Genomic DNA, 12,184 nt, shown 5'->3' with positions numbered 1-12,184 from the left:
GCTCTCCACTTGGGGAATTCACTGCTTTTATAGTGAGCAGGAGCAAGCTGCCGTTTGTCTGAAGAGAGGCATTACCTCATTTTTAAAGGCTCCTTGCTGCAAACATGACCCTGATAAATGACCCTAACTGGGCCATTAGGGCCTTTTATTTTTGGCATACCTAGCAAGAATGTGGAGAGATGCTCAGGGTGCATGGTGGATTGCTACTTCCAACAGTCGGTAGCAGAGTTTACACTAGAACTAGCTCTTTCAATTCTTGCTTTACTAAACTGCCCATGGCACTGTCTCTGAACACAAAATCTTTTTTTTTTTTTTGCTTTTACTTTTTTTTTATTATGTTATTTTAATCACCATACATTACATCTTTAGTTTTTGATGTAGTGTTCCATGATTCATTGTTTGTGCATAACACTCAGTGCTCCATGCAGAATGTGCCCTCTTTAATACCCATCACCGGGCTTACCCATCCCCCCACCCCGCTCCCCTCTAGAACCCTCAGTTTGTTTCTCAGAGTCCACAGTCTCTCATGGTTCATCTCCCCGCCTTCATTCTTCCCTTCCTGCTATCTTCTTCTTCTTCTTTTTTTTTTTTTTAACATATAATGTATTATTTGTCTCAGAGGTACAGGTCTGTGATTTAACAGTCTTTTAAAAATCATCTTCATTCTGTTTGAAGTGTTGTTTATTAATTATCTTCCTTTTTGGAAAGAGCCCGTATTTTCCAGTCCTATTTACATGTTTAATTTTTTTTCTGTTAATGATCTGATTGGTAGATCAGTATTAGGTAACATGACCCTTAATTATTTCATATATAATAAGACCTAGTCAAGGACCAACAAATTTGTGCCAGCAAATCCTGAATTATAGGAAATTTGTCTTTTTAAAATATCATATTTTACTTTTAATTTGTTTTCTACTTTGTTTTCACTAGTCAACATTTATGGATCTCCTACTTTGGGTCAATCTATACTTGGAGTGTAGGTTATATGACAAATTACAAGTCTTGATCTCATAGTGCTTATAAGACCCATGTATAAGAAAGTGAAAAACAAAAATGAAGAAACATATGCTAGGACTGGAATGAGCAGTAAAGAGCACAAGTTTATTTGATCCCAGAAGAGCTAGAGATTTCTTGCTATTTGTGGTCAGGCAGGATTCATAGATGAAGTGGGGAAAGGAAGATTATTCTTAGGGAATGGGGAGAGAATGAGTTCTATCACTCTTTGCATTCTCTCTGGTTTTAAAAGTAAATATCAGGGGCGCCTGGGTGGCTAAGTCGGCTAAGCATTTGCCTTCAGCTTGGGTCATGATCCCAGGGTCCTGGGATTGAGCCCGCATCGGGCTCCCTGCTCGGCAGGAAGCCTGCTTCTCCCTCCCCCACTCCCCCTGCTTGTGTTCCCTCTCTCACTGTGTCTCTCTCTGTCAAATAAATAAATAAAATCTTAAAAAAAAGTCTTTAAAAGTAAATATCAAAGAATATTCTTTAACGGCAACAATATAGGCACTTTTGTCATCTGTTTTATTCACTTGCTCAATCTTTAGAAAAATGTCTTGCCCATGTTAGAAACTCATACAAACACTAATAAATGAAGAAATGATGGTTGAAGGTGTGCATGATTTATATACTATTTGTCTTCAACATTCATCTTTTACAAAGCCCATACATTCATACAGTATACAATCCACACAGAGACAGTTTCTCATTCACTGAGTTGGGTCTTTCACATGGTTCCTGGCCCTGAGAAAAAGGACCTGATGTCAGCATGGCATTACAGGGAGATGTTTTTAGCCAGATACAAATCTTCCTCAGTTGCCCCAAATCTTTCTTATTGTCTGAACTGAGGCGTCTGTTGGGGTACCGGTGACTTGGATCTTGTATACTCATATAGTGATTTTTTATCTAGCCTAACTTACCTGTTCAGGTGCCGCTCTCTCCATCCCACTTCTTCCCCCACTCACTCCTAACTGCAGGCTCAGGGTTGTGGAGGCCACATAAGTGCTAGAGGGAGAGTGGTACAGCGAATCCACTGTGGTAGTAGTAGACACAGCCTCCTTTTATCTTGCTCACAGTGCACACTGAGCTGTGTGGCAGAGGTTTAAGGACCAGGGGTAGCTTCAACACCCATATAAAATGATACTAGATCCATGAGAAGGAGACAAGAATGGATCCACTTTCTGGGACACCTGGCATTTCTCTTACCTGTTACCAATTCCTGACAACTCCCCATTCTTATCACCATGTTACTTGGCAGTGGTGTCCAAACTATTATTACTATTATTATATAATTGTATAATATATAATAATATCCTTATATATTATTAGCTGTGGAAACATTATAATATTTTTGAGTCATATGGGGGTAACACCACCCTGAAGCCATATATATTGATCTTTCCAACATCAGACTTCCAAATATATATTGAGAAAAATAGGAGATTACCTGTACTTTGTTCTTGGACCACAGATTTTTTTTTTTTAAAGATTTTATTTATTTATTCATGAGAGACAGAGAGAGAGAGAGAGAGAGGCAGAGGGAGAAGCAGGCTCCCAAGGAGCAGGGAGCCCGATGTGGGACTCGATCCCAGGACCCTGGGATCATGACCTGAGCCGAAGGCAGACGTTTAACCATCTGAGCCACCCAGGCGCCCCTGGACCACAGATTGTATGACTACTACTAACTATAACTGTGCAATTTTCTGGTGAAAACTTTTAACTTTTAACTGGGTGAAGATAGTCAGAATAATAATTAGTGAGAATAGGAAAAACAAAATAAATTAAACTTAGTAACTACTGAGATGCCTTTAGAAGTATTTACCATAAACATCATGGAGTGGGCCATTTAGAAATATTAATTAAAAGGAATTGCTAACTAAAAGTGTTATACCATTGTAGAAACCTTTTCTCAGGTAATGAGTGCTATGTTTTCACATGGCTTTTTGTAAAATTTTAATTTTGCTCATGCCTTATGAATCTAGTGAACCTAACAAGGATTAATGTGGCTCTTACCTTCCATGGAAGGAAGCTATGAAATTAGATGTTATAACTTATATATTCACTTACTTATGCTGAGAGACTCATTCTGTAGAAATGTCCTTCTGTTTAAAAATCTTGCTGTTGCAATGATGTAGATTTCTGAAGGGAAAACAAAATGGGCAGCCTGAGGGAAATGCCAGATGGCTCAGCACTGCAGAGAGAGATCTGAAGCCAGGTAGAATACCAGGCAGTGCTCACTAGGATCAGAGAGGGGTTAAGAATGAATGAAAGATTGCCCAATCTGAATCTTTCATGCCTAGGTTAATTCTAGGGACTCATAAACTTTGTAGGCCTGTCCACAGTTGGAAAGATGGGAACTTGACTACAATGTAGTTTCCCTATTGGATTTAACCTGGTCCCAGGTTACCCAGAAACCAGAGAACCTGTAGGCATAGCTATTGACTGAGTGGAATGTTATGATCTAGTTGAAGAGTGATTAGTAGGTATCAACTTTTCCATTTCCATACGTTAGCTAAGACCCTATAACCCTGACAAAACTTACCTCTTGAGGGAATCCCAGATGCTAAGGCCTGAATGTTTGTTTCCCTCATAAACTGATATGTTGAAATTCTACCCCCCAAAGATGATGGTGTTAGGATGTGGGGACTTTGGGAACTGCTTATGTCATGATGGAGAGCCTTCATGAATAAGATTAATGCCTTATGATAGAGTTTCCAGAGAGATCCCTAGCCCTTCCACTATGGGAGGATACAGTGACAAGTTGTCAGCTAAGCCAGGAAGAGGGACCTCACCAAAACATGATCATACTTTTACTTTGATCTTGGGCTTCCCAGCCTTTAGAACTGCGAGGAATAAATGTTTGTTGTTTATAAGCCACCCTAACTGCAATATTTTGTTATAGCAGCCTGAATAGACTAAGACATCAGATAAATTACAAATCTGAACCTAGATATTTGTCAATAGTACTAAAGGATTATGAATCAGATCATATCTGGGTAATGTAGTAAAATATCACTAATCATTCATTCATTCATTCACCTAGTAATTATTCGCTGGTCCTTAGAAGTACCAGATATTCTGCTGGGCCCTGGAAGAGACAAGCAGATTAAAGACATAGTTCTGGTCCTCAAGCACCTTATGATTTAAGTGAACAATTATTTATTTTTTCTCAAGATTTGTATACACACAAAACAGGGCTACTTATGTGGCACTGGGGACTGCCCAGTTCTTGGCTTTCCCCTATGTAGCATACCTATCCACTTGAGCACTTTGTTAATCAATGTTCCAATGTACAAATGTAACCACAGTAAAGTTTGATCACAAGTTGCCAGTTCTAAAATTTCTAGTGTGCTTTTTCCTGGAGGAAAGTAGATTTTAACAAGTTCTTTTAGTTACATACCCTTCCCAATTCTTGACCATTCATCTACACAATTTAATGTAAGAGCATGTTTCACAGTTTAGTGGGAGCAGTGGTAGGAATAGTTGGTTGTCAGCTAGACATTTTTCCCACTCCCCCTGACCAACAACAAAATTAGCATTAAATTATGCAGAAAATGTTTGCCAAAAAGCTTTCACAGAACTTATCTCTAGAAAGGTAGAATTACATTTACATCATTGGTGGACTATTGACAAGGTGCTGGTGATCCCTGAAGATTGAGAAGGAAATAGGTTTTATTTTTATTTTTTTAAGTAACTTAGCTTTCATCAGTACTTTAATGCAATGTGTGTAGGTGGAGGAAGCTACATAGAGGCCATAAAACAGGGGCGCCTGGGTGGCTCAGTTGTTAAGCATCTGCCTTTGGCTCAGGTCATGATCCCAGCGTCCTGGGTTCGAGCCCCGCATCGGGCTCCCTGCTCCACGGGAAGCCTGCTTCTCCCTCTCCCACTCCCCCTGCTTGTGTTCCCTCTCTCACTGTGTCTCTCTCTGTCAAGTAAATAAAATCTTTAAAAAGAGAGAGAGAGAGAGAGCATAAAACACATCCAACAAATAATTTTTGTTGATTGTAAAAGTAATAGTACAGAGTTAGAGAGTGAAAACAGAACTAAGAGGTTATTAATAAATATCTACTCAGTAACTGCTATGGGAAAGACACTGTGCTGAGCATTTCAGGGGTTACAAAAATGACCATGACCATTGATCCCTATATTCCAGGAGGTTGCAGTCACCAGGCATAGGAGTATGACAAATATATATAATTATAGCACATACCATAATAGGTTAAATGTTTCTATGACAAAGGGAAAAATAAAAGGCTAAAAGGTTCAGGAAAAGAGAAAACATCTGATTGAGTATATTTTGGGGCTTAAAAACACTGTTAAGATTAGTGAAATGGGATTTCTGCTGAGTTTAAGGATGGATGACATTTAAATCAGCAAAGATGGGCAGAGGTGCAGAAGTAGGAAAGCACAGTTGAGGAAACGGTCAATATTCCTGTGTCAGGGAATTTAGGGCATTCTTTGGGGATAAACGGCTGAAATGGCTAGAAAGATCATATGGAAAAAGATTACACATACTTATTTATGTTTTTTCTTTTCTCATTTTTACCTTTTTTTTGAAATCTGAAACTTTCCTCCTATCTTATCTTCTTTTTTTCTTGAACTTGCAGAGAAAAATCTGTCCTCCAAACAACCATTTTGTTTAATTGTAAGCCCATTAAATGCATTTTATCCAAGTGTCTATTATATGTGATTTTCAAAAGTCACAGCAGTGAAATTGTACTCCTAAGTCTCTAGTATAGCAAGTCTTAGAAGATCAAAAAAGAGAAAAAAGAATAAAAGCTAAGCTTTAAATATATGGATGTGAAACCAGGTGGTTTTCCATAGCAACATTTTTCCCCATAGGCATACAGTTTTGATGCGTTGCCTTTTAACTTCTAGTGGATTAAAGATAAAACCTCAGAGTTGAAACAGATCAGTAATTAGATTTTTCCCAGTCTCTTTACTTTAAGGAAGAAAGCAGGCTACTCTCTATCTCGAGTTACTTTATTTTTGGCTCACCTTATAGTTGTTCAGCTTTGAGACATTTCATGTTTAGATTAAGCATGCCTTTGGGCAAATTTGATTTTTATCAGAGTAATTCCAAATCATGTTGCATTCAAAAAGTTAGAGGTATAAAAGCTTATTTTTGATCACCTTTAATAGGATAATATTGGTAACTTCTGTTAATTTTTAAAAGTAAGATCTTGGAAAATGTAATCATTCTATCATAGATTAGTTATGTGCAAGTGCTTGCTACTTAAAATTATGAGAAACCACAAGTGATTGGTATTACCAAAGCTTGGTGTTACTTTTGTGGTTAATAGTAAACCTGTTTTCAAGTCCAGATTATATTTAAGTTTATTTTTTTAATTTTAAAATGATCATGAAAGTATCAGGTTGGATAAATTTTCTTTTGATAGTATGATGGAATCTATTTTTGTAAACAAAATTTTTGCATGATAAGAAATTGTCAGTGTGTTTCTAATTCTGTTTTCAAAATCAATCATCCACCCTAAATGTGTTCTGTTCATTTATGCTAATGATTGTAAAATAACATGCTGGAAATTGTTTTATTTGTTCTATACATAGCAAGGAAAGAATGCTGTCGGCATGTCAATATCCTCTTAAATTTAAAGTTCCTCCAAATTAGGGGCACCTGGGTGGTACAGTCGGTTAAGCATCAGACTCTTGGTTTCAGCTCAGGTAGTGATCTCAGGGTTGTGAGATCAAGCCCCACATCGGGCTCTGCACTGAGAATGGAATCTGCTTGAGATTCTCTGTCCCTATCCTTCTTCCTCTGCCCCTCCCATTCATGCTCTCTCTAAAATAAATAAATAAATCTTTAAAAAAATAAAAAATAAAAAAATAAAGTTCCTTCAAACTAAATAAATAAATAAAAGCAATTATAATTTTGTATAATTTTAGTATACTTACTTTGTGGCTTTTATTACTAAGATAAGTTTGCTTTATAATAGTCATAAGTATATTAAATTTTTATTTGGGCATTTCTTTTAGCCCTTCCTATGCTACTTAAAATGTATTTCTCTTTTTGTTACTCTATTTACAAGTTAGGTTAGATTTTATAATATTTGGTTTAAACTTAAAATAAGAACCTTGACCTGTAATCCATATTTTCTTTTACATTTTTTTGTTTCAGTGAAGAAATTCTTTAATTATTATGATGCCACCTCAGCATTATGTTGAAACAGAAAGTTTCAGGAATTGTTCATAGTAATTATTAAGCTAATAATGTCTTCACAAAAGGATGTTTCTGCCCAAAGGAGTATTACCGATGTAAATAACAAAGTGCACTCAAACTGTTTCCATGGGAAGACTGAACAAAAGTACATATGACTTAAATTTATATGAAAAACAATTTAATGACTAATATACTTGTCTATATAAAGAGATAGTCTCACCAGTCTACAGTATCCATCAAGGGGGAGGTCAATTTTAGATGTCTCTTTAACAATAGCATAAAAATAATAACTGTTTTGCCCCTCAGATGAAATGATTTCCTTTCTTCGACAAAAATAAAATGGAAGTTCCTCTGCACAACAGGATGAGTCAATCCAATCTTCCACAATTAGTACTCTTGCTTAAAGAATGGAAGCAACTCATCATGGGTGAGTTCCTAGATTGCATTTCTTTCTCTCATCAGATTTTAGGTTTGTTTCTGAGGATGGAGAAGTGCTCAGGTTTCATATAGTTGCCAAACTATGTACTCAAAAGCTATTGGTAGCCCTTTTCTTTGTTCCTATGTTAAAATTGGAGTGCTTAAAATTTATAAGGATGGTTTAAATGTTGAAATTAAGCATGCATAAGGATGGTTAGAGATCTAGGCGGATAACCAGTCCATAGATATGGAATAACGTTTTTGTTGGTGAAGATTTCTTATTCCATTAAATACTCTTGGGTGATTCTGTTCCCTGGAGGCTAACCTTGATGTACTTGTGGAAAAGCCGGCCTTCTTGGAATTTCAGCCGTACAGTGCAACTGGTATTGATGGAAAGTTACACAGAAGAAACTCTCCTGTTCTATCTGGCTAAGCTCTGGTAGATAAATATCTTATGAGTTCCAAGGAGTATCAGTCTTTAGTATTTACCATTACTGGTATAGAATATAGCTAAATACAGCTGAATATAGCTCAGTATTTTTGACAGCACACAATGGGAAAAATAAGCTTTGAGGACGTTTTGTTTTCTCCCGACTGATTTAAATTCACAGGTATAGATAACTTTCTTGTCTGTATCAGCATTCCACTGAGTACAAAGATTGTTCAGTGAGGGCGCCTGGGTGGCTCAGTTGGTTAAGCGACTGCCTTCGGCTCAGGTCATGATCCTGGAGTCCCTGGATCGAGTCCCGCATCGGGCTCCCTGCTCAGCAGGGAGTCTGCTTCTCCCTCTGACCCTCCTCCCTCTCATGCTCTCTCTATCTCATTCTCTCTCTCAAATAAATAAATAAAATCTTAAAAAAAAAAAAAAAAAAGATTGTTCAGTGAAAGTGCACAAGACCAGCATGTCTAACATTCCCTGCCTAGTTGAGAAAATCATGATGCAGAGTTGAACAGACCTTTGCCCCTAATTTGTATCCTTTGGCTTTTGCCAAATTCTAACTCCTAATAATTTCCAGGGCTTATTGGATAAACTAACATTTAATATTCCTTTTTGATATAGATGCTTTAACTATGACAATAATTTCTAATTAAAAGCATACATGTACTATAGTTCAAATATGTTCTTGGGTCTCAAGAAAAAGATCCTAGAAACATTTTGTTTGGGCTTAAAAATCTCTATCAAATGGACCCAGTGAGTTACCAACTGGTTTAGACATTTCATGAAGTGATTCCTCATTACATTTCTAAATAATGGTGGTTTGAAGAATTTATCCAGTTTAGCACATACAATAGCCAGTTTTCTTCACTTCTCATTTGGAGAATACTTTTTTTTTTAAATTTGTAAATGAAAAATTTAATAAATAAGTGGTGAAATGTTAGAACTCGTCAGATTATGAATTATTTAATTTGCTATGTTATTGTTTATTGGAAATAATTTAAGTAGAATTATTTGTTTTTATCATTTGCCTTCTGGTTGAGTACACTCTGGCTTCCCATTCTAACTTTTAAAGATTTTGCTTTCTTGTTAATATCTCATAGTGCTTAGCAGAGGACATTGTATATAGCATAAATATTTTTGATTAGTGTGAAAAAAATGTTCCACTAAAGCTTTTGTTATACTTTTTGGTAATGGATGCATTTAGAGGAAATTGATGGGCTCAGTTAGGAACATCCTACTTGGCTATTCCAGCAAAATTTTCAAGATTGCTTTTCAGCCTCTTATTTGAAGTTAACAGTTGAAAGTATTCCAGCCTGTATTACATACTGACTACAATATGGGAGATTGCCTAGTATTTTGTGGAGAAAGGAAGCAATGCATGTTTTAGACATATAATGTTCTGGGCTGCACTAGTGTTTCTGCCAAATTAATATAGGGGCAAGTCCTTAGAGTAATGTGGTAATATATCAAATCACCAGAAGCTTTTTTTTTTTGTATGTGTGTTCATTGACTTGGAAATTGTAGCTACACTGACTTACATGCAGTTGGATAATTATCCTGTTAGTATCCTGTTTACTAGTCTGTGTGTAGCATCGATCTCTTGCATATTATAGCAATTTTCAGTGTGGAATGTGAGAAGACTAAATAATAGTACTCTAAATAAAGATAGATCTTGGTGTCTGAGCACTTACAGTATTTAGTGTAGCAAATAATGTCTTGCTTTATCCTATTTGACAAGGCTTTTGAATTTGGCATATCTTCCATGTCACTGTAAGAAGTGTTTTCATGATACTTTCTATCTCTCTCTCTCCCCACCCCATTCTCTCTCTGTGTTTTTTTTTTCCCCCTCTCAGTAGTTTAGGAAACTTGGCTTAAAAATGATAAGTAACAAAATCATTTAGCTTATAAAAATATGGAGAAAGAAAATTTCAGTTTTAATCTCAGTGATTGCTAAAACAATAATTAAAAAACACTGAAATTAAAGGGAAATTATTTAAATTAATGAGCCCACGTCTTTCTTGAATAGGATAAGCCCTCTAAATATGATAATTGGTTGTATAAAGTTGTGGGGTTTTTTTTTTCTTTGAAAATTAACTTTTTGCTTCTTTATCTCCGTGTTAATTTTGGGGGGACACTGAATATTATCATGAACTCAAAAGTAGATTTATAAAGAAAAAAATTGTCCCAGATAATAGTCAGACAATTGAATTCTGTCCTATTAGTACAGTGGGAAGAGTAGGATTATATATTTTTGGTCTTCCACATAAAAACACTTTGTTTCTTCAAGCACTGTGAAGCCAATGGGGTTCATCTTTTGCATAAAAGTGGGTTAACCACAATGCTCATTGAAAACAGCTTGCTCAGGCTGCTGTCAAGCCCTGCAGCCAATATAAATGCTTTGCAGCCAGATATAAATGCAGCCCATGCATTAAAAAAATATTAAAACACTTAATGGCACAAGCTTATAGAAGGTTTTCAAGTTTCATTCAGGCTCTGGTATCTGAAAGTCTCTTATGACTTTCCTGTTTCCTTTTGCTTCAGGACATTGAAATAAGCCTGACTCAGAGACAAGATATGCATATTTATATATGTTTTATAAGAATAACTAACCTTGAAAAAATGCAGAATAATTCAGAGAAGGCTGAATTATGCTTACTTTTCAAATTCCCAATAGTCCTTTATATTCTGAACAGTGATTTAAAGTCCTTGTGAATGAAGAGCTTTTGAAAGGGGCATTTATTAATGTGCTCAATATATTTATTTATGACCAAATATATTTTTAAAACAGCATGTGTCCTAGATTTGGAAAATGTTGTTAGGCTTCTTTAGTGTCATTTCACTTGCTTTGGAAGACTTATAGTCTCAGTAAGTATTTTAATTTTGACTGGAGAAAAAGGAGGAAAGATGAAAAAAGGAAACCTACTAAAGCGTTTTTAGTGTACAGTTGTTTATTCAGAATTCTCATTACCAGATGTCTCAGCATTTCTGTAAATCACACATGCAGTGATAATTGATTTTTATAATGGTAAGTTTTAGTTATTGCTACATATTGAAGAGCCTCTGAATCATTAAAGAAACATTATGATTAGATTAGTTTTAGTATCAAATGTTTATAACATTGTATCTCCTTTCAGGGTACAGTGTATCATTCACAGAGATACAAATTTGCCTTTCAAATTCATATATGCATGAGAAAGCTGTGCAGGGCTGGTTAAACATCCCTTATGTTAGCACATGCTAGATTGAAAAGGACCCTCTTCTCTCACCATCTAATGGCTTCGTCAGTGTCATAGTATTTAGAAACATGAGTCTGGATAGTAGCTGAGTTCATCCTGATCATATCTGTTTTTTTTTAAAGATTTTATTTATTTATTTGAGACAGAGAGAATGAGAGAGACAGAGAGCACATGAGAGGGGGGAGGGTCAGAGGGAGAAGCAGACTCCCTGCTGAGCAGGGAGCCCGATGCGGGACTCGATCCCGGGACTCCAGGATCATGACCTGAGCCAAAGGCAGTCGCTTAACCAACTGAGCCACCCAGGTGCCCTCATATCTGGTTTTAAGAAACCAGGTAGTTGGCCCAGTTTGGACTGCCCTCTGCACTGGTTTCCCCATGCATCTGCCTCCCTTGCCTCCTTCTTTCCCCAGTGCATCCTTCACAACTTTGGAAAGATAGTATTTCTAAAATATACTTTCATTTGTGCCACACTTCTGCTCATGAACAAGCATCTGCCATGTGTTCCTTCTCTGCTTCCCTCCTCCACTCCATTTCAATCTCTTTTCTGGTTAGTGTCTAAGTTTGAAGTGGTGGTCAATGGGGGATAGAAAGAGTGTTAAAAGGAAAAAAAAAAAACAGACAAGAAGAGAGAAGATGAAACAATTAAAATAATAAATTTGGATTCTTGGACACTCAGGATAAATGATTTATGATTTATAATTTATATAGTTAGTTTGTATTATGCTGCAAGTTGGAAATATTGTTTTGAGAGTCTCAAGATTGTTTTGTTTAGTTTAGAGTATGAACTGGGCTATTTCCTTTGTTAGAAATTATGGATGATTTTGCATCTTTGGAAGCCAAGGAATGATGACCCAGTTAATATGTATCTCCAATATTATTGGTATTTTAATTTTCACTTATGCATAATTACATCTGTTATCT

Source organism: Mirounga leonina, unplaced genomic scaffold (genome assembly GCF_011800145.1).
Source record: "Mirounga leonina isolate KUSES-001 unplaced genomic scaffold, KU_Mleo_1.0 Mir_82, whole genome shotgun sequence".
Lineage (NCBI taxonomy): Eukaryota > Metazoa > Chordata > Mammalia > Carnivora > Phocidae > Mirounga > Mirounga leonina.
The sequence above is the reverse complement of the archived record's forward strand: the minus strand, read 5'-3'. Positions refer to the sequence as shown.